Consider the following 22626-nt stretch of genomic DNA (forward strand, 5'->3'; position numbering starts at 1 on the left):
TTATATCTTAAAGAGTTTGGCACTTTTAGAGTAGCTGTTGGAAGAATATGCATCTTCGTCCATCATTGCGTTCCTCTATCGTTCGAGGGCTTCCTCGAGCAAGATTTTGAAAGGATCTCCTACCCCCTCATCTTTCTTCTCTTCTGCCATGGGAGGCAATCGAGATTTTTGAGGCTGGTATTGAAAAGGTTCGACCAGTTCGAGCCCTAAATCCTTATATTCCAACCTCGTTGGGGAAATGCAAAGAAAAGTAGAGAAAGAGTAGATCACTCTGATACCACTGTTCCGAACTTAAACAGAAATGAAAAAAATTAAAGATATAACCATAAATACAAATATGAAATAGAAATAACACTTCATTTCATTACTATCAAATACTGAAATATGCTTAAAAACATAATGGAAATAAAACTAGCTCTAAGAAGCGATGTGGCAGCTACTGTTGAGTCCCAAGCTTGCATCTTCTTTATACACCTTTTTAGCCTTCTTTTCCAGTTACTTGAACCACCAAGCTGTCAAATCATTGCATATTAGTTTAAAAAGAGCTTATAAAATGGTTTCCTAACTATGTCTTGTGACTGCTGTTTGATCTAGATTTTTGTTCAGTCAGCTGCGGAAACTTGTCACTTTCCGCAGCCAGCTCAAGTTTCCGCAGCCTTTTTGTTGAAGTCTATGTTACATGTGTCTACTGGAGAATCCGGCCACATGGGCAAGCTGCAAATGATGTGTACATGGAATGTGTCCCCTTGGTTCAACCGAATCACTCACAAAAGGCCATGGTCAAGGACAGTCAAAGTGGTGGTCAACCTAAGAGTTTTGCGGTGGCAGGACTCTGTTTTTCACCACGTGAAGACTTGCGTGGCAAATTCCTCAATCTCAGGAGGTGTGCTAACACCTGTGGACTGTCCCGTGAACCCAAATCCAACAGCCACCACTCCTTGGATTTGATTGTCACGTCTACCATACTGCTAGATCTCTGGACGCGGTTATTCATGTGCCTGTTTAGCAACGCAGAATTTAGGAAGTAGTTGTAGCGTCCTCAGTTATAAATAACACGTTATCATACGATTGATAGTTAGCTTGGTATATGTAATCTTGACTGTTTTACAAGCCCACTATGCCGTGCTATATCTTCATGTTTTGACCGCATTTTAATAAATGAGAAGACAGTGTTCTTAAGTTCAATTTGTGACTAATTGTTCATTGGCTGAGGTTGCAGAGGGCCCCTGTACACCAAGGTTCTGTAACTACTATATAGTTTCTTGCTTTCTTCCATTATGTTACTCTTTACATAATCATTTGCTTGTATATATTATATTGTTTTGATATTCATGTTAACTAATGTCCATATTTTCTTTTATGCTTTCTCATGATTGTTAACTGATCAGTGTTTTTCTTTCAGGTTCTTGTAGACAGCCCGGGCAATTTCACATAGCTTTTTAATGATTAATGACATGAAATCATCTTGTCCTTTTGCTGATTTATTTTCTGAGTTCTAATTCCAGCATTGTTATTTCTTTCAGTTTTGTTTTGCTCATTTACTTTTATGCAATTTAGATATCAGATTACTCAACTTGTTTATGATTACCTCCTATAGCCAGAGCGACTCAAATGGTGAGGAATTAGAATATGAGTTGATGTAGTATGATTTAGTTTACTTTTCTGCAAGTTAGTGATTAGATTACTCATGTCATTTTCAGTTACCTCCTATAGCCAGAGCGAGTCGAATGGTTAGGGATTGAAGTATGAAGGCATAGTTTGATATTAGTTTCATTTTATGCAATTTAGATATCAGATTACTCAATTTGTTTATGATTACCTCCTATAGCCAGAACGAGTCGAATGGTGAGGGGTCAGAATATGAGTTGAAGTAGTATGATTTAGTTTACTTTTCTTACAGTTTTTGAATTACTTTAAGTTCATTTTTTTTTCTCTTTTTATACAGCAGCAAGGATCCTGGGCTTCATTGTCACTAGCTCACTGTTTGGTACATTTTTATTTTCTCTTAGAAATTGATTTCATTATTGCAAGTTTTAAAACCTTTTTAAGAACTTTGAAGTTTGGAAATCATTGTAGAGGTCGTCATTTCCATCCATACTTGACTTTCAATTTTTCCATCTCACATTAGGGAATCAACAAAAGATAAACCCAAAAACAAACCAAAAAATAAAAAATGACAAAGAATTAAGAAATCGGTTATCTTGCATATACAGTGCACTTCACATCAGCAGTTTACGACTTCCGGATTGACAATTTATATAGCAATTTAGGACACACTAAATTGACCAAACAGCTACATGCCTCTGAATTGTGTTACAATGAGGCTCAAGGGCCTATTTATTATTGAAAAACAAGGGAAAAACATAGAAAACCAAAACCCTAACCCCAGAAGATGGAACACCAAGAGTTTGTGGGCCCTGTTGGGGATAGTTGGGCAGCCAACTTCCTGGGGTCGTAACTTGGTCATATTATCTCCGTTTGGCACGTATGATACCTTGTTGGAAAGACCTCTCCGAGTACTATAGGATTTGTTGAAGGACCATGTTTATGGATGCCTATGAGAATAGGAATACTGTGGACCTAAAAAAAATGATGTTTAGGGGTTCAAAATTGCTCCGGAAGTTCAGGACCTGAAAAACTGTTAAAAATAGTAAATGCTACAATAAACAAGAAAATAGATGAAATTGACTAGAGGTTTAGGTGGAATAGGTGGGTGGCCACCAATATTCACTTGGATCATTCCTCCCTCCTTAGGAAGGAATGGTCCCCATTGTGTGCAAAGCATCGACGAGGTGATGAAATTTCTGTTGAACCTAGTCCCTGGTGAACCATTTTCCCCGGTGAAGGAGTTGGCCTACTTTGACAACTTGATATAGATGGATCTTCTATTGGGGAGTGTTCTTGATCTATTTGTCCATGATCTAATTAGTTGTGGCATGTTCCGTGCATTATGGGTTTAGCTCTTTTGGTGTAGAGGAAGATACAACTTTTTTTATCGATCGGTTACGCTACACACATCTAACTTAACTTTTTTTCTTTTTCTTTTTTTAAATAGCTTCAAATAAAATCTGTTTTTGAATCATTAAAATGGTGAGATAAAAATACTCCAGATATAATTTGAATTTAATTTTTAATAACCTTCTGCATCCATGTTTGATATAAATAAAATTTCTTTGGATGGATGTCAATATATAGATATTTTAAATCAAATTTACTAAACATAATTTCTACTAGATTGGAAAAGAGCCAAATTATTGACGACTAATGTTTAGTTTAAATACATGAATCTTCTGATCATTTGGTTAAATAGTCACACATCTTTTGTCTCCCATTGAATTTGGATTTTCTTGATTCGATAGATGTTTAGACTCTTGTTTCCTCCACTGAGTAAGCTTTTGTCCTTATTAAAATAATATTTAACATTGTATTATGTGATGTGACTTCATTGTTTTCTCTTCACTTGAGCTATCTGTCTGTTATTTTGTTTGGACTTAATTCTCTTTCGTTTTGGCCTATCAGATGGAGGAGGCAATCCTCCCATTCTAGACCATGTCTTGGACTATTGGATTCAACCAACAAATGAGGTATTTAGTCAAAATCCATTCTTGGTATTTTACACACTGGAAGAGTGGAAGAGGAAGTACAGGATGCTCGCTCACATGCAGAGGTCTCTGGTTCGATCTTCACAATGACATTGATCTCTTTAAAAGCTCCCAACCATTTCACTACTATAAGTTCGGGGTGATCCATAGCTGAATTTTTGAATCAACGGTAGGGTTAAATTGATTGTTGTTTTCACATTCTTTTTCCATGCATTTTCTAAACGCCAACTTCCAAAATTTATTGTAAGTTATCTCTGAGAATACATCACTGCCATTATATTAAGATATCATTGACAAGTGTTCTCCTAGATTCATAAAAAAACTTAATTTAGAATAATTTTGTGTTACATTTGTCTAATTTAGTTCAAGATAAGAAGTGGAACCAATGTAGGGTTTTTGTTATGATTAGCACAAAAGCATTAGTAGAAAACATGTGCTAATTGAAATCCAAGTTGCAAGGGTACTCACAACATTAACCTTAGCATTTTGACAAGATAACTACACATTCACATATTTGCTACTATGCATGGTCCAGTCACCATTACCGCTTTGCTAGAGTAATCTGCAATCCGATTTTGACTGTCTGTTGTGCGAATGACCCTTTGTTGAAAAGGAGTTCCAGTAAATACTGAACATTGGATAATTATGCAAAGTGTGAGAGACATAATCGTTGAAAGGGTTTATATTAGGTGTGGATTTTGTCTTTGTCGGTGACAGTTTCGCATGTGCAAGCGCGAGGTGATATGGGGCACAAATGTCATGGAAAGATTAAAAGGGTAGATGCAAATAGGAGGTGAACCAATTCTAAAGGAAGGCCTATTGGCCTAAAAAATTCCATGTGTTCCTTTCAATGGCCTCCCAATTGTTGATATTATAATTATTATTCCCAATGTGAATATTTCCCAATCTTAATAAGATTTAGATTCTATCCAATACAAAGAGTCTTACAAGAACCCATGCTGCTTAGATTGTTGTCCAATCTAGGAAAATGCTCCAAACTTAATATAAGCCTAATGTAATCATGAATAATTTATGTTAAATCGAAAATAAATGAATATAAAATAGTATCAAATATCACACCATTGAAACAATTATACATAATATTGAAATGTTGGGGGAATGGGCACATGTTCTTGTTTTTGCTACATGTTTAAATGTTGAAGGTTATGAAGTGCGTTGAAAGTTTATAAACACTGCAACCTTATCTTCTCGATGTGAGGTTCAATGGGTTTGATTCCAATACCAAACATCAAACAATTTTCTTTTTAAACAAATATGGATAGTTTTTGTGTCAATAATAAAAAGAGGGTTTTGTGATCATAATGTCCAGTCCTCGCCAGTTGCATATGTTTCTGAATGATGTCCTCTTCCATGTATATTGCTTGGTCATGTCCAAAAGAACCAACTGAAGTTAGGTAACTTTTGGCTTCATACAAACGAAAGATAGGGAACTTTGGGCTTCATATTTGGAGATAACACTAGGCCAAATATGAATTTTTCTCTCTTGTTGAATGGGTTTCAATTTCATGTTTAAATTGGTTGGTACAATTGGGTATGAAATGTATAATATTCCTATTAATATGTCCTAAGCAACTTTTCATCCCATGTATCTCCCTTAATTATTATCCTTAAATGATAGTTCCATGTAGGTTTGGTGATTAGCTAATTGAGCGAATGCATTCTTTTAGACTAAATTTTGTATGATAATGAGGGGGATAAAGTCATGCGCATGCTTCCTTAGGCATTCTTTGTTTCTTGTAAACAAATGTTTATTTTTTAGGTTTTAGTCTTGCCCACAAGGTCTAGTGCAAGGAATGTAGGAGGAATGGGCAAAAGTTCTTTTTTTGCCTACATGTTTAAATGTTTAAGGTTATGAAGTGTGTTGAAAGTTTATAAACATTGTAATCTCTATAATCTCGATGTGAGGTTTAAAGCATTCGATTCCATTACCAAACATCAATATATATATATATATATATATATATATATATATATATATACAGAATTAGATAGTTTTTTTGTTAATAGTAAAAACATGGGTTTGTGATCATACTGTCTAGTACTAGCCAGTTACATATGTTGCCTAATGATGTCCTCTTCCATGTCTATTGCTTGTTCATGTACAAAAGAACCAATTGAAGTTTTAGTTATCCTGAATTTTATTGGTCATGCCTTCCTCCTCCAACTTCTCTTTGTTGCTTTCCCTAACCTCCAAAAGAAATTTTTTCCCTTTGTGTTTTCCCAACTAGGTTGTGATACAAACTTAGGGAACTTTTTTTTTCATACGAATGAAAGATAGGGAAATTTTGGCTTCGTATAAACTTCTTGTGTCTGCATTAAGAAATCCTTCATACAAAGCACTATATCAACAACTTCAATCCTAATCAAACTCAAGTATTTGCAATGCTTTGTAACTCAGATGCTAATATTTTAGTTGCAACACCTACTGGTAGTGGTAAGAATATTTGTGCTGATTTTCTTTACTACGATTGCATAAAAAAGGCCAAGACAATGTATTTCAATTTGTCTACATTTCTACTATAGAAGCTCTTTCCAAAGAGATATATCAATATTGGGAGCAAAAATTTGGAATAGAGACAAAAAAGACCCAAAACTTCCTCCTACTTCTCTTGACAACACTCCTATAGGCTGCTAGTACTTTAGATGCTCTCCACTTATGATGAATTACAACTGGGTTGATGAGAATGAGGCTTCTCCTCTCTCTAATTTATAAACTTCTCAAGGGCTTCACCTAATTTTCCCTTATGGGCTTCACAACTCACTTTTGTGTGTCAATTCATCTAAAACCATCAAGCCTAGGGTTTGGAGTACCTCCCAAGTAACAAATCTCAACAACCTCGACATCCAAAAGCTTTTCCTTTTATTCCACCAAAACTAGTTACATTCTTCAACATATCAAAGTATGATCCAGGTGGACATTGGTGGCCACCTGCCAAGTCCACCTGGACCCCCACCATTGTTCTCTCAGAATTTGCAGTTTCCTTAATTATAGCGCAGTTTACTATTTTTTAGCAGTTTTTCGGGTCGTAAACTTCCGGAGCCATTTTGAGGCCCTAAACGACATTTTTTGGGAAATCTACCGCCAATGATGTTTTTGTGAAAAAATCATCTTTTCAGTCGTATTCCTCGGAGAGATATTTCCAACGGGCTATCATGCGCGTCAAACGGAGATAATACGACCAATTCGCGACCCCGGGAAGTTGGCTGTCCAACTCACCCCAAAACGAGGCCCACAATTTGGGGTTTCATCTTCTAGGGTCAGGTTTTTGGATGTGAAGGGTTTTCCTTTGTTTCTCAATAATAAATAGGCCTTCGAGCCTCATTGTAACACAATTCTGAACAGTTTAGAGGCATGTAGCCACCACATCTCTTCTCAGAGATAAGCTACCATCGCCCTAGCTGGTTTATTTCCTTTACTGTTTGTAAGCATATTTCAGTGTTTTATATTAATGAAATGAAGTATTATTTCCGTTGCATTTCTGTGTTTATGGTTATCTCTATAATTTTTTGCATTCCTGTCTAAATCTGGATCAGTGGTATCAGAGCGGTCTGCTTTTTCTCTGTTTTTCTTTGCATGTCCCTAACGAGGTCAGGATATAAGGAGTTAGGGCTTGAACTGGTCGAACCTTTGCAAGACCAGCCTCGCAAATCCTGACGGCTTCCTATGGCGGATGATAAGAAAGATGAGGGGGCAGGAGATCCTATCAAAATCTTTCTCGAAGAAGCCCTCGAGTGACAACGGAACACGATGATGGACAACTTTGCCCAGATCCTTCAGCGGCTACCCAGAAGCGACGCATCGGCTTCCAGCAGCTACTCTGAAAACGCCACGCCCTTTAAGGTACAAGTTAATTTTGAAATCCCCATATTTGAGGGTCAGATAGACACAAATGTCGTATATAAATGGTTAAATTTGCTAGAGGGCTATTTTTCTGTTCATGAATTTTCGAGTCGAGAAAAGATTGTTTTCGCTCTTCTCAAAGCAGCCCCCCACGTCAAGGACTGGTGGGAAACCTACTGCGAGCAGAAGGATGAAAATATCGGCTCACTATTTTCAGTCGCACCCACCTGGAATTCATTCTCGGATGCCATCAAGGAGCAGTACTACCCTGTCGGAAGCTATGAGGATGAATACATAAAGTGGACCACACTGTGACAGGGAAGGGACCAAGATGTGTCGGAGTTCACCACTCTTTTCCATACCCTTCGCACAAAGTTGGGTATCAAGAATACGGAGCAGCATTTGATACTCAAATACTGCGACTGCCTGCAAAAGTACATCCAGGAAGAAATAGAATTCCTTAACATCTCCTCGCTCGGCACAGCATACCGATATGCTGTCAAGGTCGAGCAGAAGTTTAAACAAAAGAAGCGAGACTTCGGATCTGCGAATCTGAAGCAAGGGAAAGGTGCCCCTAAACCACAGAACAAAGGACAAAGCCAAGGCGGGATAGCCCAAGACAACCCACCAAAGCTGCAAGCAAAGAACAGCGCTGCAAAGTCGAAAAAGGACACGGGAAAATGGTGTGAGTTCCATAAGAGCTCCACTCACAACACAAGTGAGTGTCGGGCCAAGCAGTCACTAGTGGCTGAGCTAAAGGTTTCAGAATCAGATGCATGTTCTAACTCTGAGTCAGAAACCAAAAAAGGGAATGAAAAAGGGAAGCAGATCATTGATGCGGATCCCAATGCCACTGTTGCTACCGCCAAGATCCAGAGGAGGAGGAGCGTCTCTTCCACTCCCAGATGTGGGTAAAAGGCTCCTCACTACAGTTCATTGTCGATAGCAGGAGCCAAAAGAACCTCATTTCGGCAGAGGTCATGAAGCAGTTGGGCTTACTGACCACAGCACATCCACAACCGTACACCATCGGGTGGCTTCACCAAGGATGGGATCTTCGCGTGAGCTAGCAGTGTCGCCTTCCATATAACATCAAGCCCTTCACGGATGAGGTATTGTGTGACATTGCTCCCCTTGAAGTTTGTGATTTATTATTAGGACAACCATACTTGTGGAAGCGACATGCTGTGTATGAATCAAGGCCCTGTGCTGTTATTATTACATTGGGAAATAAGTTGTACAGGATACTAGAGGTAGCACTGCCTGCCGCCATCTCTTTGATTACTGCAAAACAATGTAGTAAGCTCATTTCCAAAACTGGGAAATTTGTCTTCCTGATGATACGCCCTCAAGGAAAGAAGAAGACGGTGGCCATGGCCTCCAGACAAGGCCCCTCTGAACGATAGCTATAGATGGACAAAGTCGTGGAGGAGTACGAGGACATCTTCACCTCCCCTGCAGGGGTTCCTCTGCACTGTCAGGTCAAGCACTCCATCGATCTGACCCCAGGTGCGCCACTACCCATTGGACCAATTTATCGGCGCTCCGTTCTGGAGAATGATGAAATCAAGAGGCAGATTTAGGAGCTTCTACAGAAAGGTCACATCCGCCCAAGTTCATCGCCTTGTGGGAGACCGATCATGTTGGTACAGAAGAAGGATGGGACTTGGAGACTCTGTATTGACTATCGGGCGCTGAACAAGATCACTGTCCGTAATAGGTACCCAATCCCACGGATTTATGACCTCCTGGACCAACTAAAGGGGGCAAAATATTTCAGCAAGATCGATCTGAAGTCAGGATATCACCAAGTACCAATCGAACCCTCTGATGTGTGGAAGACTGCCTTCATAGCCAAGGAGGGCCTTTTTGAATGGTTGGTGATGCCTTTTGGATTGACGAATGCTCCTGCAACCTTCATGAGGCCAATGGATGACATCTTGCGGCCATTCACCAACTCATTTGTAGTGGTATACTTGGATGACATTCTGATCTTCAGCCAGAGTTGGGAAGAGCACCTCCACCACATACGACAGGTACTCCAAACAATGCGGCAACACAAGCTATGTGCCAATTTGGAGAAATGCACTTTTGGCATGACCCAGGTTCAATATCTGGGATACATTATTGATGAACAGGGGGTGCATGTGGATCCAACCAAGATCCAAGTCATTCGGGATTGGCCATCTCCAACCACTCTGACAGAGCTTCACAGCTTTCTAGGTCTTGCCAACTTCTACCACAGGTTCGTGTTGGGGTTTTCTCATATCACTTGGCCCTTAAGTCAAGTCACCAAGGGAGGAGCGAAAGCAAAAAAAAAATTGTCTGAATCTCAACAGAAGGCATTCATAGAGCTAAAAGATCGCCTCTATACGGCACCAGTGCTCACGTTACCAGATTTACAACAACCATTTGAGGTCGAGATAGATGCCTCTGACTATGCTATTGGGGCAGTCCTTACTCAACAGGGGCATCTAGTGGCATATCATAGCGAAACACTTTTAGACACAGTTCAGAAGTATCCCACTTATGATAAAGAGATGTATTGCATTGTGCAGGCCTATCGACAATGGAAGCATTACATTTTGGGGAAGGAAACGGTCATCCACATAGACCACCGACCCCTGCAGTTCATACAGACCCAAGGGAAATTGCAGAATGATTGCCATCAGAAGTGGTCTACATACCTGCAACAGTTCCATTTGAATATCAAGTATAAGAAGGGCAGCACCAATAATGTTGCAGATTGCCTCAGTCGACCACCGATCATGGCATTAACCACTGTGCTCAACTCTTGTGGGCATGAGACTTCGGATTGGCCACATCTCTACAAAAGCGACCCAGAATTCGGCCACACATACCAGACACTCTTGGAGGGGTGGCATGTTCTAGATTTTCACCTCCAGGATGCCCTGTTATGCCATATGGGTCACCTTTGTGTTCCTTCAAGCGAGCGTGCCAAGATGATTTGGGAAGCACACTACAGTCGAGCTGCTGGGAATTTCAGGGTCGAGAAAAAGGTGGAAGTACTACAAAAGTATTTCTATTGGCCAAATCTTCGACAGGATGTTGGGAAGTACATCAGATCATGTACTGCCTATGCCATTGCCAAACCGACCATCAAGAAGCAAGGCGTCTATACCCCGTTGCCTACCCCTAGTCAACCTTGGGAATCCATCTCCATGAATTACATGTCAGGCCTTCCTTCCACTAAGCATGGAAATGACTGTTTTTTTGTGGTCGTCGATAGGTTCTCGAAGATGGCCATTATGGCGGCCTGCAAGAAGAACATCACAGCAGAAGCCACTGCTAAACTCTTCTTTGAACGAGTGTGGGTGCACTTTGGGATCCCACAGTCTATCATCTCAGATCAGGATAGTCGGTTCCTCAGTACATTTTGGTCCAGTCTCTGGTCAATGTTGGACACCAAACTCACTAAGTCCACAGCCTTCCATCCTCAAACTGATGGCCAGACAGAGGTTGTCAATAGGATGATTGTACACATTCTACGCATGTACAACTCAAAGCATCCACGCACATGGGACGAGAGCCTCCCCTATGTTCAGCACAGCTACAACCGAGCTCTTCACAGCTCCACTGGCCACAACCCTTTTTAGGTGGGCTTGGGATTCCAGCCACTATGCCCCATTGATGTGGCCATGCCACTTGCAGCTACTCACACAGATTCGGCTCATGTCCAGTCCGAAACAAGCAAGGCAACCAGCTTCATTGAGCATATCCAACATATTTGCCAGCAGGTCCATGACATTCTGGAGAAATCAAATGCGAAGTTCAAGCAGCGACATGATCAACATCGAGTGCCACACAAGTTTCAGGTGGGTGACAAAGTCTGGTTGCATTTACAAAAGGAACACCTTACTGGAGCCTATCGGAAATTGAGACCACTTTGATATGGTCCCTACACCATTACTAAGGCTGTGGGAGACAATGCATTTGAACACAGCATTCCCCCATTCCTTGGTCTGCACCCAGTATTCAATGTGGACTGCCTTTGGCCATACTTTCCACCATTGCTAGACACATCCGACATTGCAGAAGAGCTCACACCCACAGAATTAAATCCAGATTGCATGGAACAAGCTGCAACTGATTGAATCATGGACACATAGATCAAGAATACTCGCCAACAAAATATTCAACTGTATCGAGTTGTCAAAGCAGGCCAACTCCTTCACAATGGAAAGTGGCTCACTAGGGACCAAGTTCAGCAAAAGTCTCCTCATCTCATGTAGGAACTCAACGCAATGGGGACCATTGCTTCCTAACGGGGGAGGAATGATCCAGGTGGACATTGGTGGCCACCTGCCAAGTCCACCTGGACCCCCACCATTGTTCTCTCAGCATTTGCAGTTTCCTTAATTATAGCGCAGTTTACTATTTTTAGCAGTTTTTCGGGTCCTAAACTTCCGGAGATGTTTTGAGGCCCTAAACGACATACCATTGTTCTCTCAGCATTTGCAGTTTCCTTAATTATAGCGCAGTTTACTATTTTTAGCAGTTTTTCGGGTCGTAAACTTCTGGAGCCGTTATGAGGCCCTAAACGACGTTTTTTGGGAAATCTACCGCCAGTGATTTTTCTGTAAAAAAATCATCTTTTCCGTCGTAGTCCTCGGAGAGATCTTTCCAACGGGCTATCATGTGCATCAAACAGAGATAATACGACCAATTCGCGACCCCGGGAAGTTGGTTGTCCAACTCACCCCAAAACGGGGCCCACAATTTGGCGTTTCATCTTCTAGGGTTAGGTTTTTGGATGTGAAGGGTTTTCCTTTGTTTCTCAATAATAAATAGGCCTTCGAGCCTCATTGTAACACAGTTCTGAACAGTTCAGAGGCATGTAGCCACCACATCTCTTCTCAGAGATAAGCTACCATCGCCCTAGCTGGTTTATTTCCTTTACTGTTTGTAAGCATATTTCAGTGTTTTATATTAATGAAATGAAGTATTATTTCCGTTGCATTTCTGTGTTTATGGTTATCTCTATAATTTGTTGTGTTCCTGTCTAAATCCGGATCAAAGTATGTGGTTTTTTGTTTTGTAATGGAAGATTAAATGCTATCAGATTATGTTGAGTTCTCAAGTTATCGAGTGAGTTCAATATTAAACATTGGTTAGGATGAATAAGTTCTCAAGTTCCCAAGTTTTAAAATATTACTTGAATATTTTAAACACAAAAAATTTCCTGTAACTCACTTGTACTATTATAATGTTCTTATGGTTTCGTCAAGATGTTTCTCAACATCCCTTATGACATTCACTAATAGTTTATCTCATTTGATGGAGTGTTATAGGATTTTCAACCAAAAAGGTATTTTCTAGATCTATCTTCATTGAGTGACAAAAGTTCAAGTAGGATAGAAGAAACTAGCTAAACATTTGCTACATTGTCTAGCAAGCGAAGACCAACTAGAGGTGAAAAGATTATAAGAAAATTTCATAGACGCATGGATTTTTTTCTTGCTAAAGTGGGGTCATGTTCTTATGATAAGGACAACATAGATGACATAGAGGTGCCCTTGAGGTATAAACATCTAATGAAATAATTGGCACCTAAGGATCTTCCTAAAATAAACACAGGTTTTTCTATCAATGAAAGGATATACCACATTTCCCCATGATCATTGATGGTTTGGGGATATTTTCCATGGATGGCGTAAAGGTATGTTATGAAGGATTAAATAAATTGATGGAGTATGTTGGACCATGTTACAACTACAATGATTGGGTACAACTAGTACAATATACCAAAAGTATGCGAAGATATGGTGCAACAACAAATTATATACAGCTAAAAGACAATCATACAAAATAAAGACACAACTATGTATGTTGATGGAAGGCCAAAAGCAATATGTAATATCATAGGGTTTATAAATAGTACACGACCCATGACCATAAATAAGAAACCCAATTAGATATTCGAGGGGCATGAAGGAAATCATGTATTCGTATGTGCCATTAAATCAATAGATGAATGTGAAGAGTTTCTCATTGATTACAATTTGAATCAAATAGATACAAATATTTCTATTATGGGGGCAGTATGTATTCAATTTTAGCCAACTTGTATGTTGATTACAAATATTGCTATTATGATTTTCATTTAATATAATATATTGTTAGACATATTGTAAGTTGAGGAAACATATTAATATGTCATGGTTAAAATATTTTGGCAGGTTCATCAAGGTTAAAGGGCACCAACCTCACAACATGTAAACATCAATGTAATTATACATAAAATAATAACCATGAGATTTATTCTAGAATAGCATTTTATCCATTATAGAGTAAGTCAAATTCATATTTTTAGGCATTATATAATTAAATGATAGATTCACTATTCATATGACCAACTTTAGCAAATGCATTTGTTCATCCTTTTCAAAGTATTGTTTCTATACAATATGGAATATATACTGATCTTGTCATAATGCCTCTTCGAAGAGCTTTCCAAGATTTTCTAGTTTTTATAAATTTAGAACCTCTTATATTGGCCATGATATAACGTGAAGTTTCTATATAAATGAGACATATGTCAGTGGTGGTTTTCCTATTAATATAATGATGATTAATTGTGGATGGATTGAAAATTACACTTATTTTATAAACATGGTGATAAGGGGAAGGAATCAACCTTAGAGTAGTCCATAGATGCTCCTGAGGAAGAGCTTACTAAAGAAGAATTTTTTATGTTTTTCAATCTAATCCAAACAATAAAGAAGCTTTGAATGAAAGAAAACAATAAATTCAGTTCTTTAGTTCTTATTAAGCCTCGGATAGAAGAGATAAGAGGCGAAATAAAAATCTTGATGCGCCAATTTCGTTAGTATGGGGTGAGCAACTCATTTATTTTTCCCGTTTATTTTTTTATGATTTTAATTATCTCATCCTTTATAAAAAAAACTCTTTATTTTACAGGATTTTTTGGTGGAGTACGATCCTCATGCTGCATCTATGGGGGCCGATGTTGGTAGCAACACTGATGCTTCGCCTATGAGTGATGCGCCAGTCATTGAGACTGATATACCTGCTCAACCACACACAATAGGATCTACAACTCCTGAACAACATAAATCAGGATTTGCACATGATGTTGTGGATGCAGAACATGATATCATTGCACAAATTGAAGTGAGATTTCCTAGATATTCTCGTGTTACTAGGGGAAGAACACTACCAATTACATTTTTGGTAGATGAGGACAATGTCCCCATGAAAATAGAGAAAATTCTAGGTATTTAAGAAGTGTTTTAAATATTAAGTACAATCTAATTGAAATTAACATATAGTCTATGATACTTTTAAACTAATGATAATATCGTTTTGCAAGAAATGATGTTTTCTATAGGCATTTGTATGACCTAACCTTGGAAATATTTGGGGCCACCATTTGCACAAACTAGAAATACCAAATTTCCAAGTTGAAAGATGAACTTATAACCAGGATGGTTTGCCTATTCAGTGAGGGTACCTTCAACAAAATTGGAGTTACTCCAAGGCAAGCTTACATTTAAAATATCTATAGGACCAATACATGTCTATTTGGGAAAGGAAAAGGTCGCATGAGAAACCTCTAGTGATTCCAGAGATGGAGTGGAAAGCACTTGTGGCAGATGCAAACGAGAAGGAACTGCGAAAAGCGGGGAAGACACCACCCATACTAGGAAGGTATGAGGCACTTTTAATAATGCAATTATGATGCTTTATTATCATTGAAAAATCCAGATAAATCCAAAGCCACAATGGCTAGAATATCCAAACATGGGCAGCATAATCTTGGCTCAGGTGGTTACTCAAAACTGGTTACAAAAATTGTAAGTATATATTAAAAGAATTTAATTTAATACAAATTCTTAACAACTTTAATTTAATACAATTCTTAACAACTTTAATTTAGTATCAAAGATGAAGGAACAATCATGTTCTCATGCAAAATTGCAGGGGTCACAATTCAAAGAGGCTCCCACAGAGGAAGACCTAAATCTTACTTTCAAGCATGACTATCAACATGTGGTTGAACGTATGAAAAAATTGGCATCTTCATAGCCTTCAAGCACCCAACCTAACACTTAGGCAAATAAAATAAATGAATAACATTTATAAATGATTACTTGTACAATCTATTAGTTATTATTTTTGGCCATAAAGTAATGTACTTGATTGTAAAAAGCATGCAAGTAGTGTGGATACAACACATGAGCCTACTGATGGTGGAGTGCCTCTTGAGACTGATGTTTAGCTTGGTACTTGAGGTATTTCATGTGTTATAAAAAAGTTGTACTATGGAATAAAATTAAAAAGATTTAAATGCAAATGGTGTATTAATTTAACCTTTCTTATTTATAGAGCATGTACATGATGAGGCCATAGAACATATGGCCACATCCAAAAGTATTCCGCTTCCCTCCACTACTGAAGTAGGTAAAGAACACTCTACTACTCTTTTTATTAATAAAACGTTTGTAATAATAATAATTATAAATATGAATTTAACATTTATTTCTTATTGCAGTTGATTCTCTCCCCCTCTTGTAGTAGCATAGTTGTAGGACTAGATCATCAACAAGACATACACCAGATCCCACAACAACTGAAGGGAGCCAACAATAAGACATCCTTGCTAACTACATATTTAAAAAGAGAAAAAAACCTAATAAAAAATGAATGCACTTGTTTATTTAGAGCCAGATTTTTTGAGTACCACATTTTTTATTGAGACGTTGAATGCCTCATGGAATGTGCACATGTAACTTTTGAATATCTTAATTAAAGTTGTGATTTTTCTGTTGAAAAAAATTTGAACAAAATTGTTTTATATTATGTAAACATATTTTTTGTGATAAAATTTATTGAGATAAAATATTTTGTGGTTGTACAAATGAATGAATGAATGAATGACGACACCCTTTAAGGCATTATGTATTTGTGATGTTTCTTCATCCAACTCTAGTTTGAGGTTACGATTTAATTATAATACAAAGAATTATTTATAGAGGCTCAACCAAAACCCATGTAAACTGAATAAGCGGAAAAGCCTAGAAGACGCATTCTAATATTTTGTCTCATATAAACTTTGTAGATTTTAAACATCTTGGTATACAAGACATTCTTAAATGTGTACAACCCTTATGACTACTAGGCACACCAAGTAATCTTTCATAGGTTATATCACTAGTTTCCATAAGCTTTATAATTAGAACTACCATGCATTGAACTTGTTTCTAACATACGAACATTTTTTAAATCAACCACCCATTTTAGTCTTGGGGATGAGATACTTATAAACATTTCCCTAGTGAAGGATTTGAGTAACTCCAATTTTAAGATTGTGGACTAATGGATTATTATAGTGAAATATACATGACCTTTAGGATTTTCCATCCACAATATTGTGTTACAATACTTATAACGTTCTTGTTAATAAAAGAGTTGATGCCTTCCTTTCCTTGAGTAATACCCTTCTTCTCTTTTCCTTGATCTACTCCCTTAGCTGTGATGCATCAATAAACCTTCCAAATGAATTTTTAAGGGTTTAATCCTCTAAGTTTCGATGATTAAATTGTTCATATTCATGTGCCCTTTTCCATTACATAATGGTTTCAACTCATGTGATAATTAGCTCAACTATCCATTTGAAAAGATCATGATACACAAAATACAAGATTCTCATTGAAATATACCATTGACTCTCTTAGTACTACTAACTAGGCCTCCTAATATACAACTAATCCAAGTCACTTCAATTAAAAAAAATATTATAGCCCCTTGTCTAGTCACCTCATGATGGTTCTCAACCAAATGATGCCCAATCCAATTGAGCTAACTCATTAAATTGGAATTTTTATTGATCTAAAATATTTCATCAAATTAAAATCTTTGAATGTTTATAACTGAGAATGGTGGAATAAAATTACAAGTTACATGATAAACAAGTTGTTATGTAACCATATCACAAAAGAGATGGATCAATGAATTCAAAATTAGTGTCTTTGAGGGGGCAACCTCTGTTACATCACATAAATGAACAATTCTTGAATGATACAAATGATAATACCTCTTCGGTATATACGGGAGTCTATAGGGTCACAATATAATCATAATCTACATAAAAGTAATAATGTAAGGGCACAAAAATATCAATAGTGGGATTCTATGGGGCACAACAATAACAACATGGGGGATACATGGGCACATGAATAATAATAGGGGCTACACTAACAATAAAAATAATGGGAATACACTAGTATTATAGGGAACTAACATGCCCCTCTCCTTCAAAAAAGTGTTGTCCTCAACACTTGAGTTGTTTTGGATACTTTTGTATAAAATTCTCATCCTCCCACATGGAGCCTTTAGCAGGTAAGTTCTTCGACTTAATGAGATACTCTGAAATTAAACGATTTCGTAGCTATTGGGTTCTTGTTTCTGTGACTGCTTTAGGTTCACATATGATTTTTCCTTCTTCGTAAAGTTTTGGAAACACTGTTTGAATTGGGATCTTGTCACCAATAACCTTCTTTAAGCATGAAACATGGAAAACTAGGTGTACTCAGGAAGATGTACGAAAATCCAATTTGTATTCCAGCGTACTAATCTTTTGCAACACCTTGTAAGGACCATAATACTTGGATGATAATTTAATATATTCCTTCTTTTCTTGCTTGAGGGAAATTTGTTTGTATGGTTGTATCCGTAAAAATACCTAGTCGCCTATATCAAAACTTCGTTCATTGTGATGTTGATTTGCCTATTGTTTCATTCGATTCTACTCCAGAGTGAGGCTTGTTATCACCCCAAGAAACTCTCCTAGGTTATATCTCAGAGATGCTCGGGAACATTACAAACTCAACAAAAATGTTGGAAATAGGTGGATGAATGGAAGGAATGATGCATATTCAAGCCAGATAACCACTTCTACTATGCTTAACCCCAGACATGGGTGAACAGCCCCAGACTACAAGGCTTTAGACCACCAATTACTCACAATTTAAGGAATAGGTGAAGATGGAGAATACTGACCACACCAGAAGATGCACAGGACCCTGTGATGGTCGGATGCAACCAGTTAAAAGGTCTGTAAATCTATTTTCTAATCCACAGATAGGATGACAGCTCTCTGGCATTAAAATGGCAGAAACCTACATACACATTCAATAACACATACTAGATTTTAACACAGAGGTGGGATGATAGCCCCTCTAATGCTAAACATCAAGAGCACATGAACAAATGCATAACAGGCATAGCCCGGAACAAAGAAGAAGTGGAAAGTGAGCAATTAACAACAAAAGAAGCTTGTATTAGCTGAAAATGAAGACCAGACGCTGCAGGTATCACAGTAGTTACAGTCTCCAGAAGTTGAACCTTACATCAAAACTAAAACCATCAACCCTTGATTACATCTGAGTTCTCGGTATATATAGAGTTTGTTTACAAAGATCTGCTGCTATGCTATACGTGGAGGTGTCATAATGGACCACCAACCACCTTAACTCTCTGATGGAGTCTCTGCTACGATCTGCTGGCTTTAATGAACAAAATGACCTTTTCTGTTGTCCAGCGGTCCTTCTCTGAGTAGGTGGAGTGTTGACTAAAAGAAGCTCCATAATTGATTAATGCTTTGATCTGCTCGAGGTAGTCCTTTTTCTTCTCAGCCATCCTCTTCCTTAAATACAGATGTTGAGGATTTATTACGCAGAGTGCTGGATTCTGGCCTCCTTCCTCCTTCGGGTACACTGGACAAGCTATGGACATGGGAAGCATGGCTATGACGGGGACAAAGCTCAGCCATTGGATCATGTGGATCGATGGCGGGGATTGTTTTGTAGTGGCTATCGGGAGACGTGAGATCGGGACAAATGAGGGCCATTGGATCGCGATCGGGAGGTGAAAGCATGCGGGAGATAACGCGCGGGGACGGGTGGGACGGCGGTAAGCCGTATTCCCCACACCACCTTTGGAGCTGCGGCGGTTTTCATATAAACTTGCGTGATCCCACTCAACGCCCGACACGTGGTAGACTTGATGGGTGGGAAACCGCCTTCCCTGTGCGTTAACGAGTGGGAAACTCGCATGATCGGGAAGAGTGACTACCATTAGATCTCACGGTGGATGCGATCGACGGTGGGGAAATGAACAAGGTTTAGCGCATGGGAAAAAAGGGCTGTGGTGGTGGGGACCATTAGATCAGGACAATCAACGGTGGGGATTAAATCAATGAATTATGAAAGCACTGAGTCATACGATCGGGTCATATGGTGGATTTAAACTTCGCGCTTAGGAGTAGGGCTAAAAAAAGGGGTTTTGTCAAATTTTAGAAGGTTTATTTTGGAAATGGAGAAGTTCCATGGAAGAAAACAGAGATAGCGGGGCTAGGGGAGTATAAGCGAAATGAAGGAGGAGGGAGGAAAAAAATTGCAACAAGCTTTCTTTAAGCACAAACAACACAGCGGAGCTGGTATTTTGTCCCCCAACTGCTGAAGTTTGTAGCAGAGCTAACACTGGCTCCTTCTGGGGATGAGATCCTCCCTATGAGGTCTCAAGAACTGCAGACCAATGCCTTCATACAAAACAAGCTTAAAAATAGTGCCTAGTATCCATTGGGCATGGAGTCAAATTAAGTCTACACTAAAACCTGTAAAAGAAAATGCTTACAATCATTAAGGCCTGAGGACCTTAAACAACATAAATATTCAAAAACTGGCCAACTAATGGGCCATCAAAATTGTTTCTCCTCCTCTTGGCCGGTTCATCATAGAGCTGCAAAACTGGATTTATTTGATCATCTACCTCAAAAAGTTTAGGACATTTGAGCTTAATAGGTAGATATGGATCAAATTTTATCTCCCTTCTGTATGCTCTCCTCCTTGGATGTTTTTCATGAGAGCTTTTGTACACCTGCTGAATAACCACGGTTGCTGTGTACTTGTCTTTGTCATCTGTGGCCTGCACAATTAGTATAAATGGTGTACCAATGTATTCATGTGTGGAGGACACAAAGACACCATCTGCTCCTTTATTTTTCTTAGAACAGTCCACATCCAAGGAGGAGTTCCAAGACTGTGCACCCTCTTCCTCTGTCATCTGACAAGCTGCCTTTTCAATCTGTGTGGAGGCCACCTGAGCAGGCATCAGAATATCAAGACTGAGATGATCAGTATCAGCCTTGGGCTTTGAATCATGGCCTGCCTCAGAGTTCAGGGGGCAACTTTGAAGGATTGTCTTTTGAGCAGGCAGAGGGACAAAAGATGATGGGGAGCTTTCCTCTCCTTTTTTGATTACTGGTCTGGGGATAACAGCAGGCTGGCTAATTTGCAGATCTACATAGTCATTGGAAGATGGGCTAGCTTCAGGCTCTTCGAGGATGGTTGGACCTGCTGCTGGTTGCTTCTGCTGATCAGCTTGTTGTTCTGCAGCTACAACAAACTGGTGAGCAGTGCCTATAGATAATGATTTTTCATAGGCAGCTCTGGTTAAGAAGGGGGCACTGCCCTTATCTTCCAAACCATGGACCTCCTCCTCTTCTTCATATTGCTCTTCCTCCATGACTATAGTTTGAAAAAAGGTTTTCACCCTTTTTTCTTCGTTTGTATCTCTACTTCTTTGCAAAATCTGCAACTGCTCTTGTGCTCCTCTATATGGATTTGGATTTGGAAGAGTAAGGGAACAAGGAGCTCCTGCTTCCTGAGAATACTACTCAGCCTCCAGTATGGAAACTTCAAAGGCCAATAGCTCTATCATCTTGGTCAATTTATCGATCTTAGGATCAGAGGATGATGAGGACTCACCCCCTTGTCTTCTGCTTTCAGTATTATCTTCGAGCCTCTCTGCAGCTATGATGTTTGATCCTACTTCAAAAGCTGCATCTTGCATATCAGCCAAAGAAGCACATTTTCTTTCTCTTAACAATATGCAAAACTAAGAATCGAAGGCATTGGCATAAGTGAGCATAGCAGAAGTAGGAGTGGGTTTCACTTCATATGGTATTCTGTTGTACAAATGGTTGAATCTCTTGTTGAAATCAAACAGCAGCTCACCCTCTTCTCTCTGCAAGTTCCCAAATTCAATATAATAAAAGAGAAAATCTTTATTATTCCCCCCAATGCTTTAAAAACACATCATCTAAGGCCTCAATGTCTGCAATGGACCTAGGGGGTAATTCTCTGAACTATTTTATAGCTTCCCCATCTAGGCTTTGGAAAAAAACCCTTATCCACACATCCTCTTCATTGATATCTAGGTTACCAGCATAGCTATAAAAGGCCTCAAGGTGATCTTCAGCTGTTACTCCTTTTGTACCAGTAAATTTAGGCATATATTCTTGATAATCTCTTGCAGGCATGGGATTTAAAGGAACAGGCAGAACCAGGGGTCCATACCTGGCAGCTACAATTCTTTCTATCTTCGTAGGTGCTTGCTGGCCTACCATGATTGGGGTATATGAAAGGATACTGGTAGACTGAGTGGTATGGATCAATGAAAGGGATGATAGATACATAGGACTATGATGGACCGCATGGATGCTTCTTTGGACTGAGATCCGAAAGGGAAATGAATGACTAAGGAGCTTTATGAATCTCTGAAGGTGATTTTCACTAGTAGAGATACATGGGACTTCTAAGGCTTACCTGGTCCTGATGCTCCTTACTACGATATTTTCTTCTGCTTAACGATCTTCTCAGGGTCAGGCACTGGTTTAGCTGGTGATTTCTGAGGATTTCTTCGAGTATGCCTCACAACTGAGCCAGAATTGCAATGTGGAGTCGCCAAAGGCTGGTCTTCCTCCAGTGGAGTTGCCAAATAGATGATTACAACCCGAAATGTGCCCAGACCTTGTCTATCATCAAAATCTAGAACTGTGTCATTCTCCCAGGGAAGCTGAGCTTCAATATCCTCTCCCCGGCAACCACGCCAATTAATGTTATCACCCCAAGAAACTCTCCTAGGTTGTATCTCAGAGATGCTTGGGAACATTACAAACTCAACAAAAGTGTTGGAAATAGGTGGATGAATGGAAGGAATGATGCATATTCAAGCCAGATAACCACTTCTACTGTGCTTAACCCCAGACATGGGTGAACACCCCCAGACTACAAGGCTTTAGACCACCAATTACTCATAGTTTAAGGAACAGGTGAA

Source organism: Pinus tabuliformis, chromosome 1_2 (assembly GCF_031772625.1).
Source record: "Pinus tabuliformis cultivar Carrire ecotype Pingquan chromosome 1_2, CPIR1, whole genome shotgun sequence".
Taxonomy (NCBI): domain Eukaryota; kingdom Viridiplantae; phylum Streptophyta; class Pinopsida; order Pinales; family Pinaceae; genus Pinus; species Pinus tabuliformis.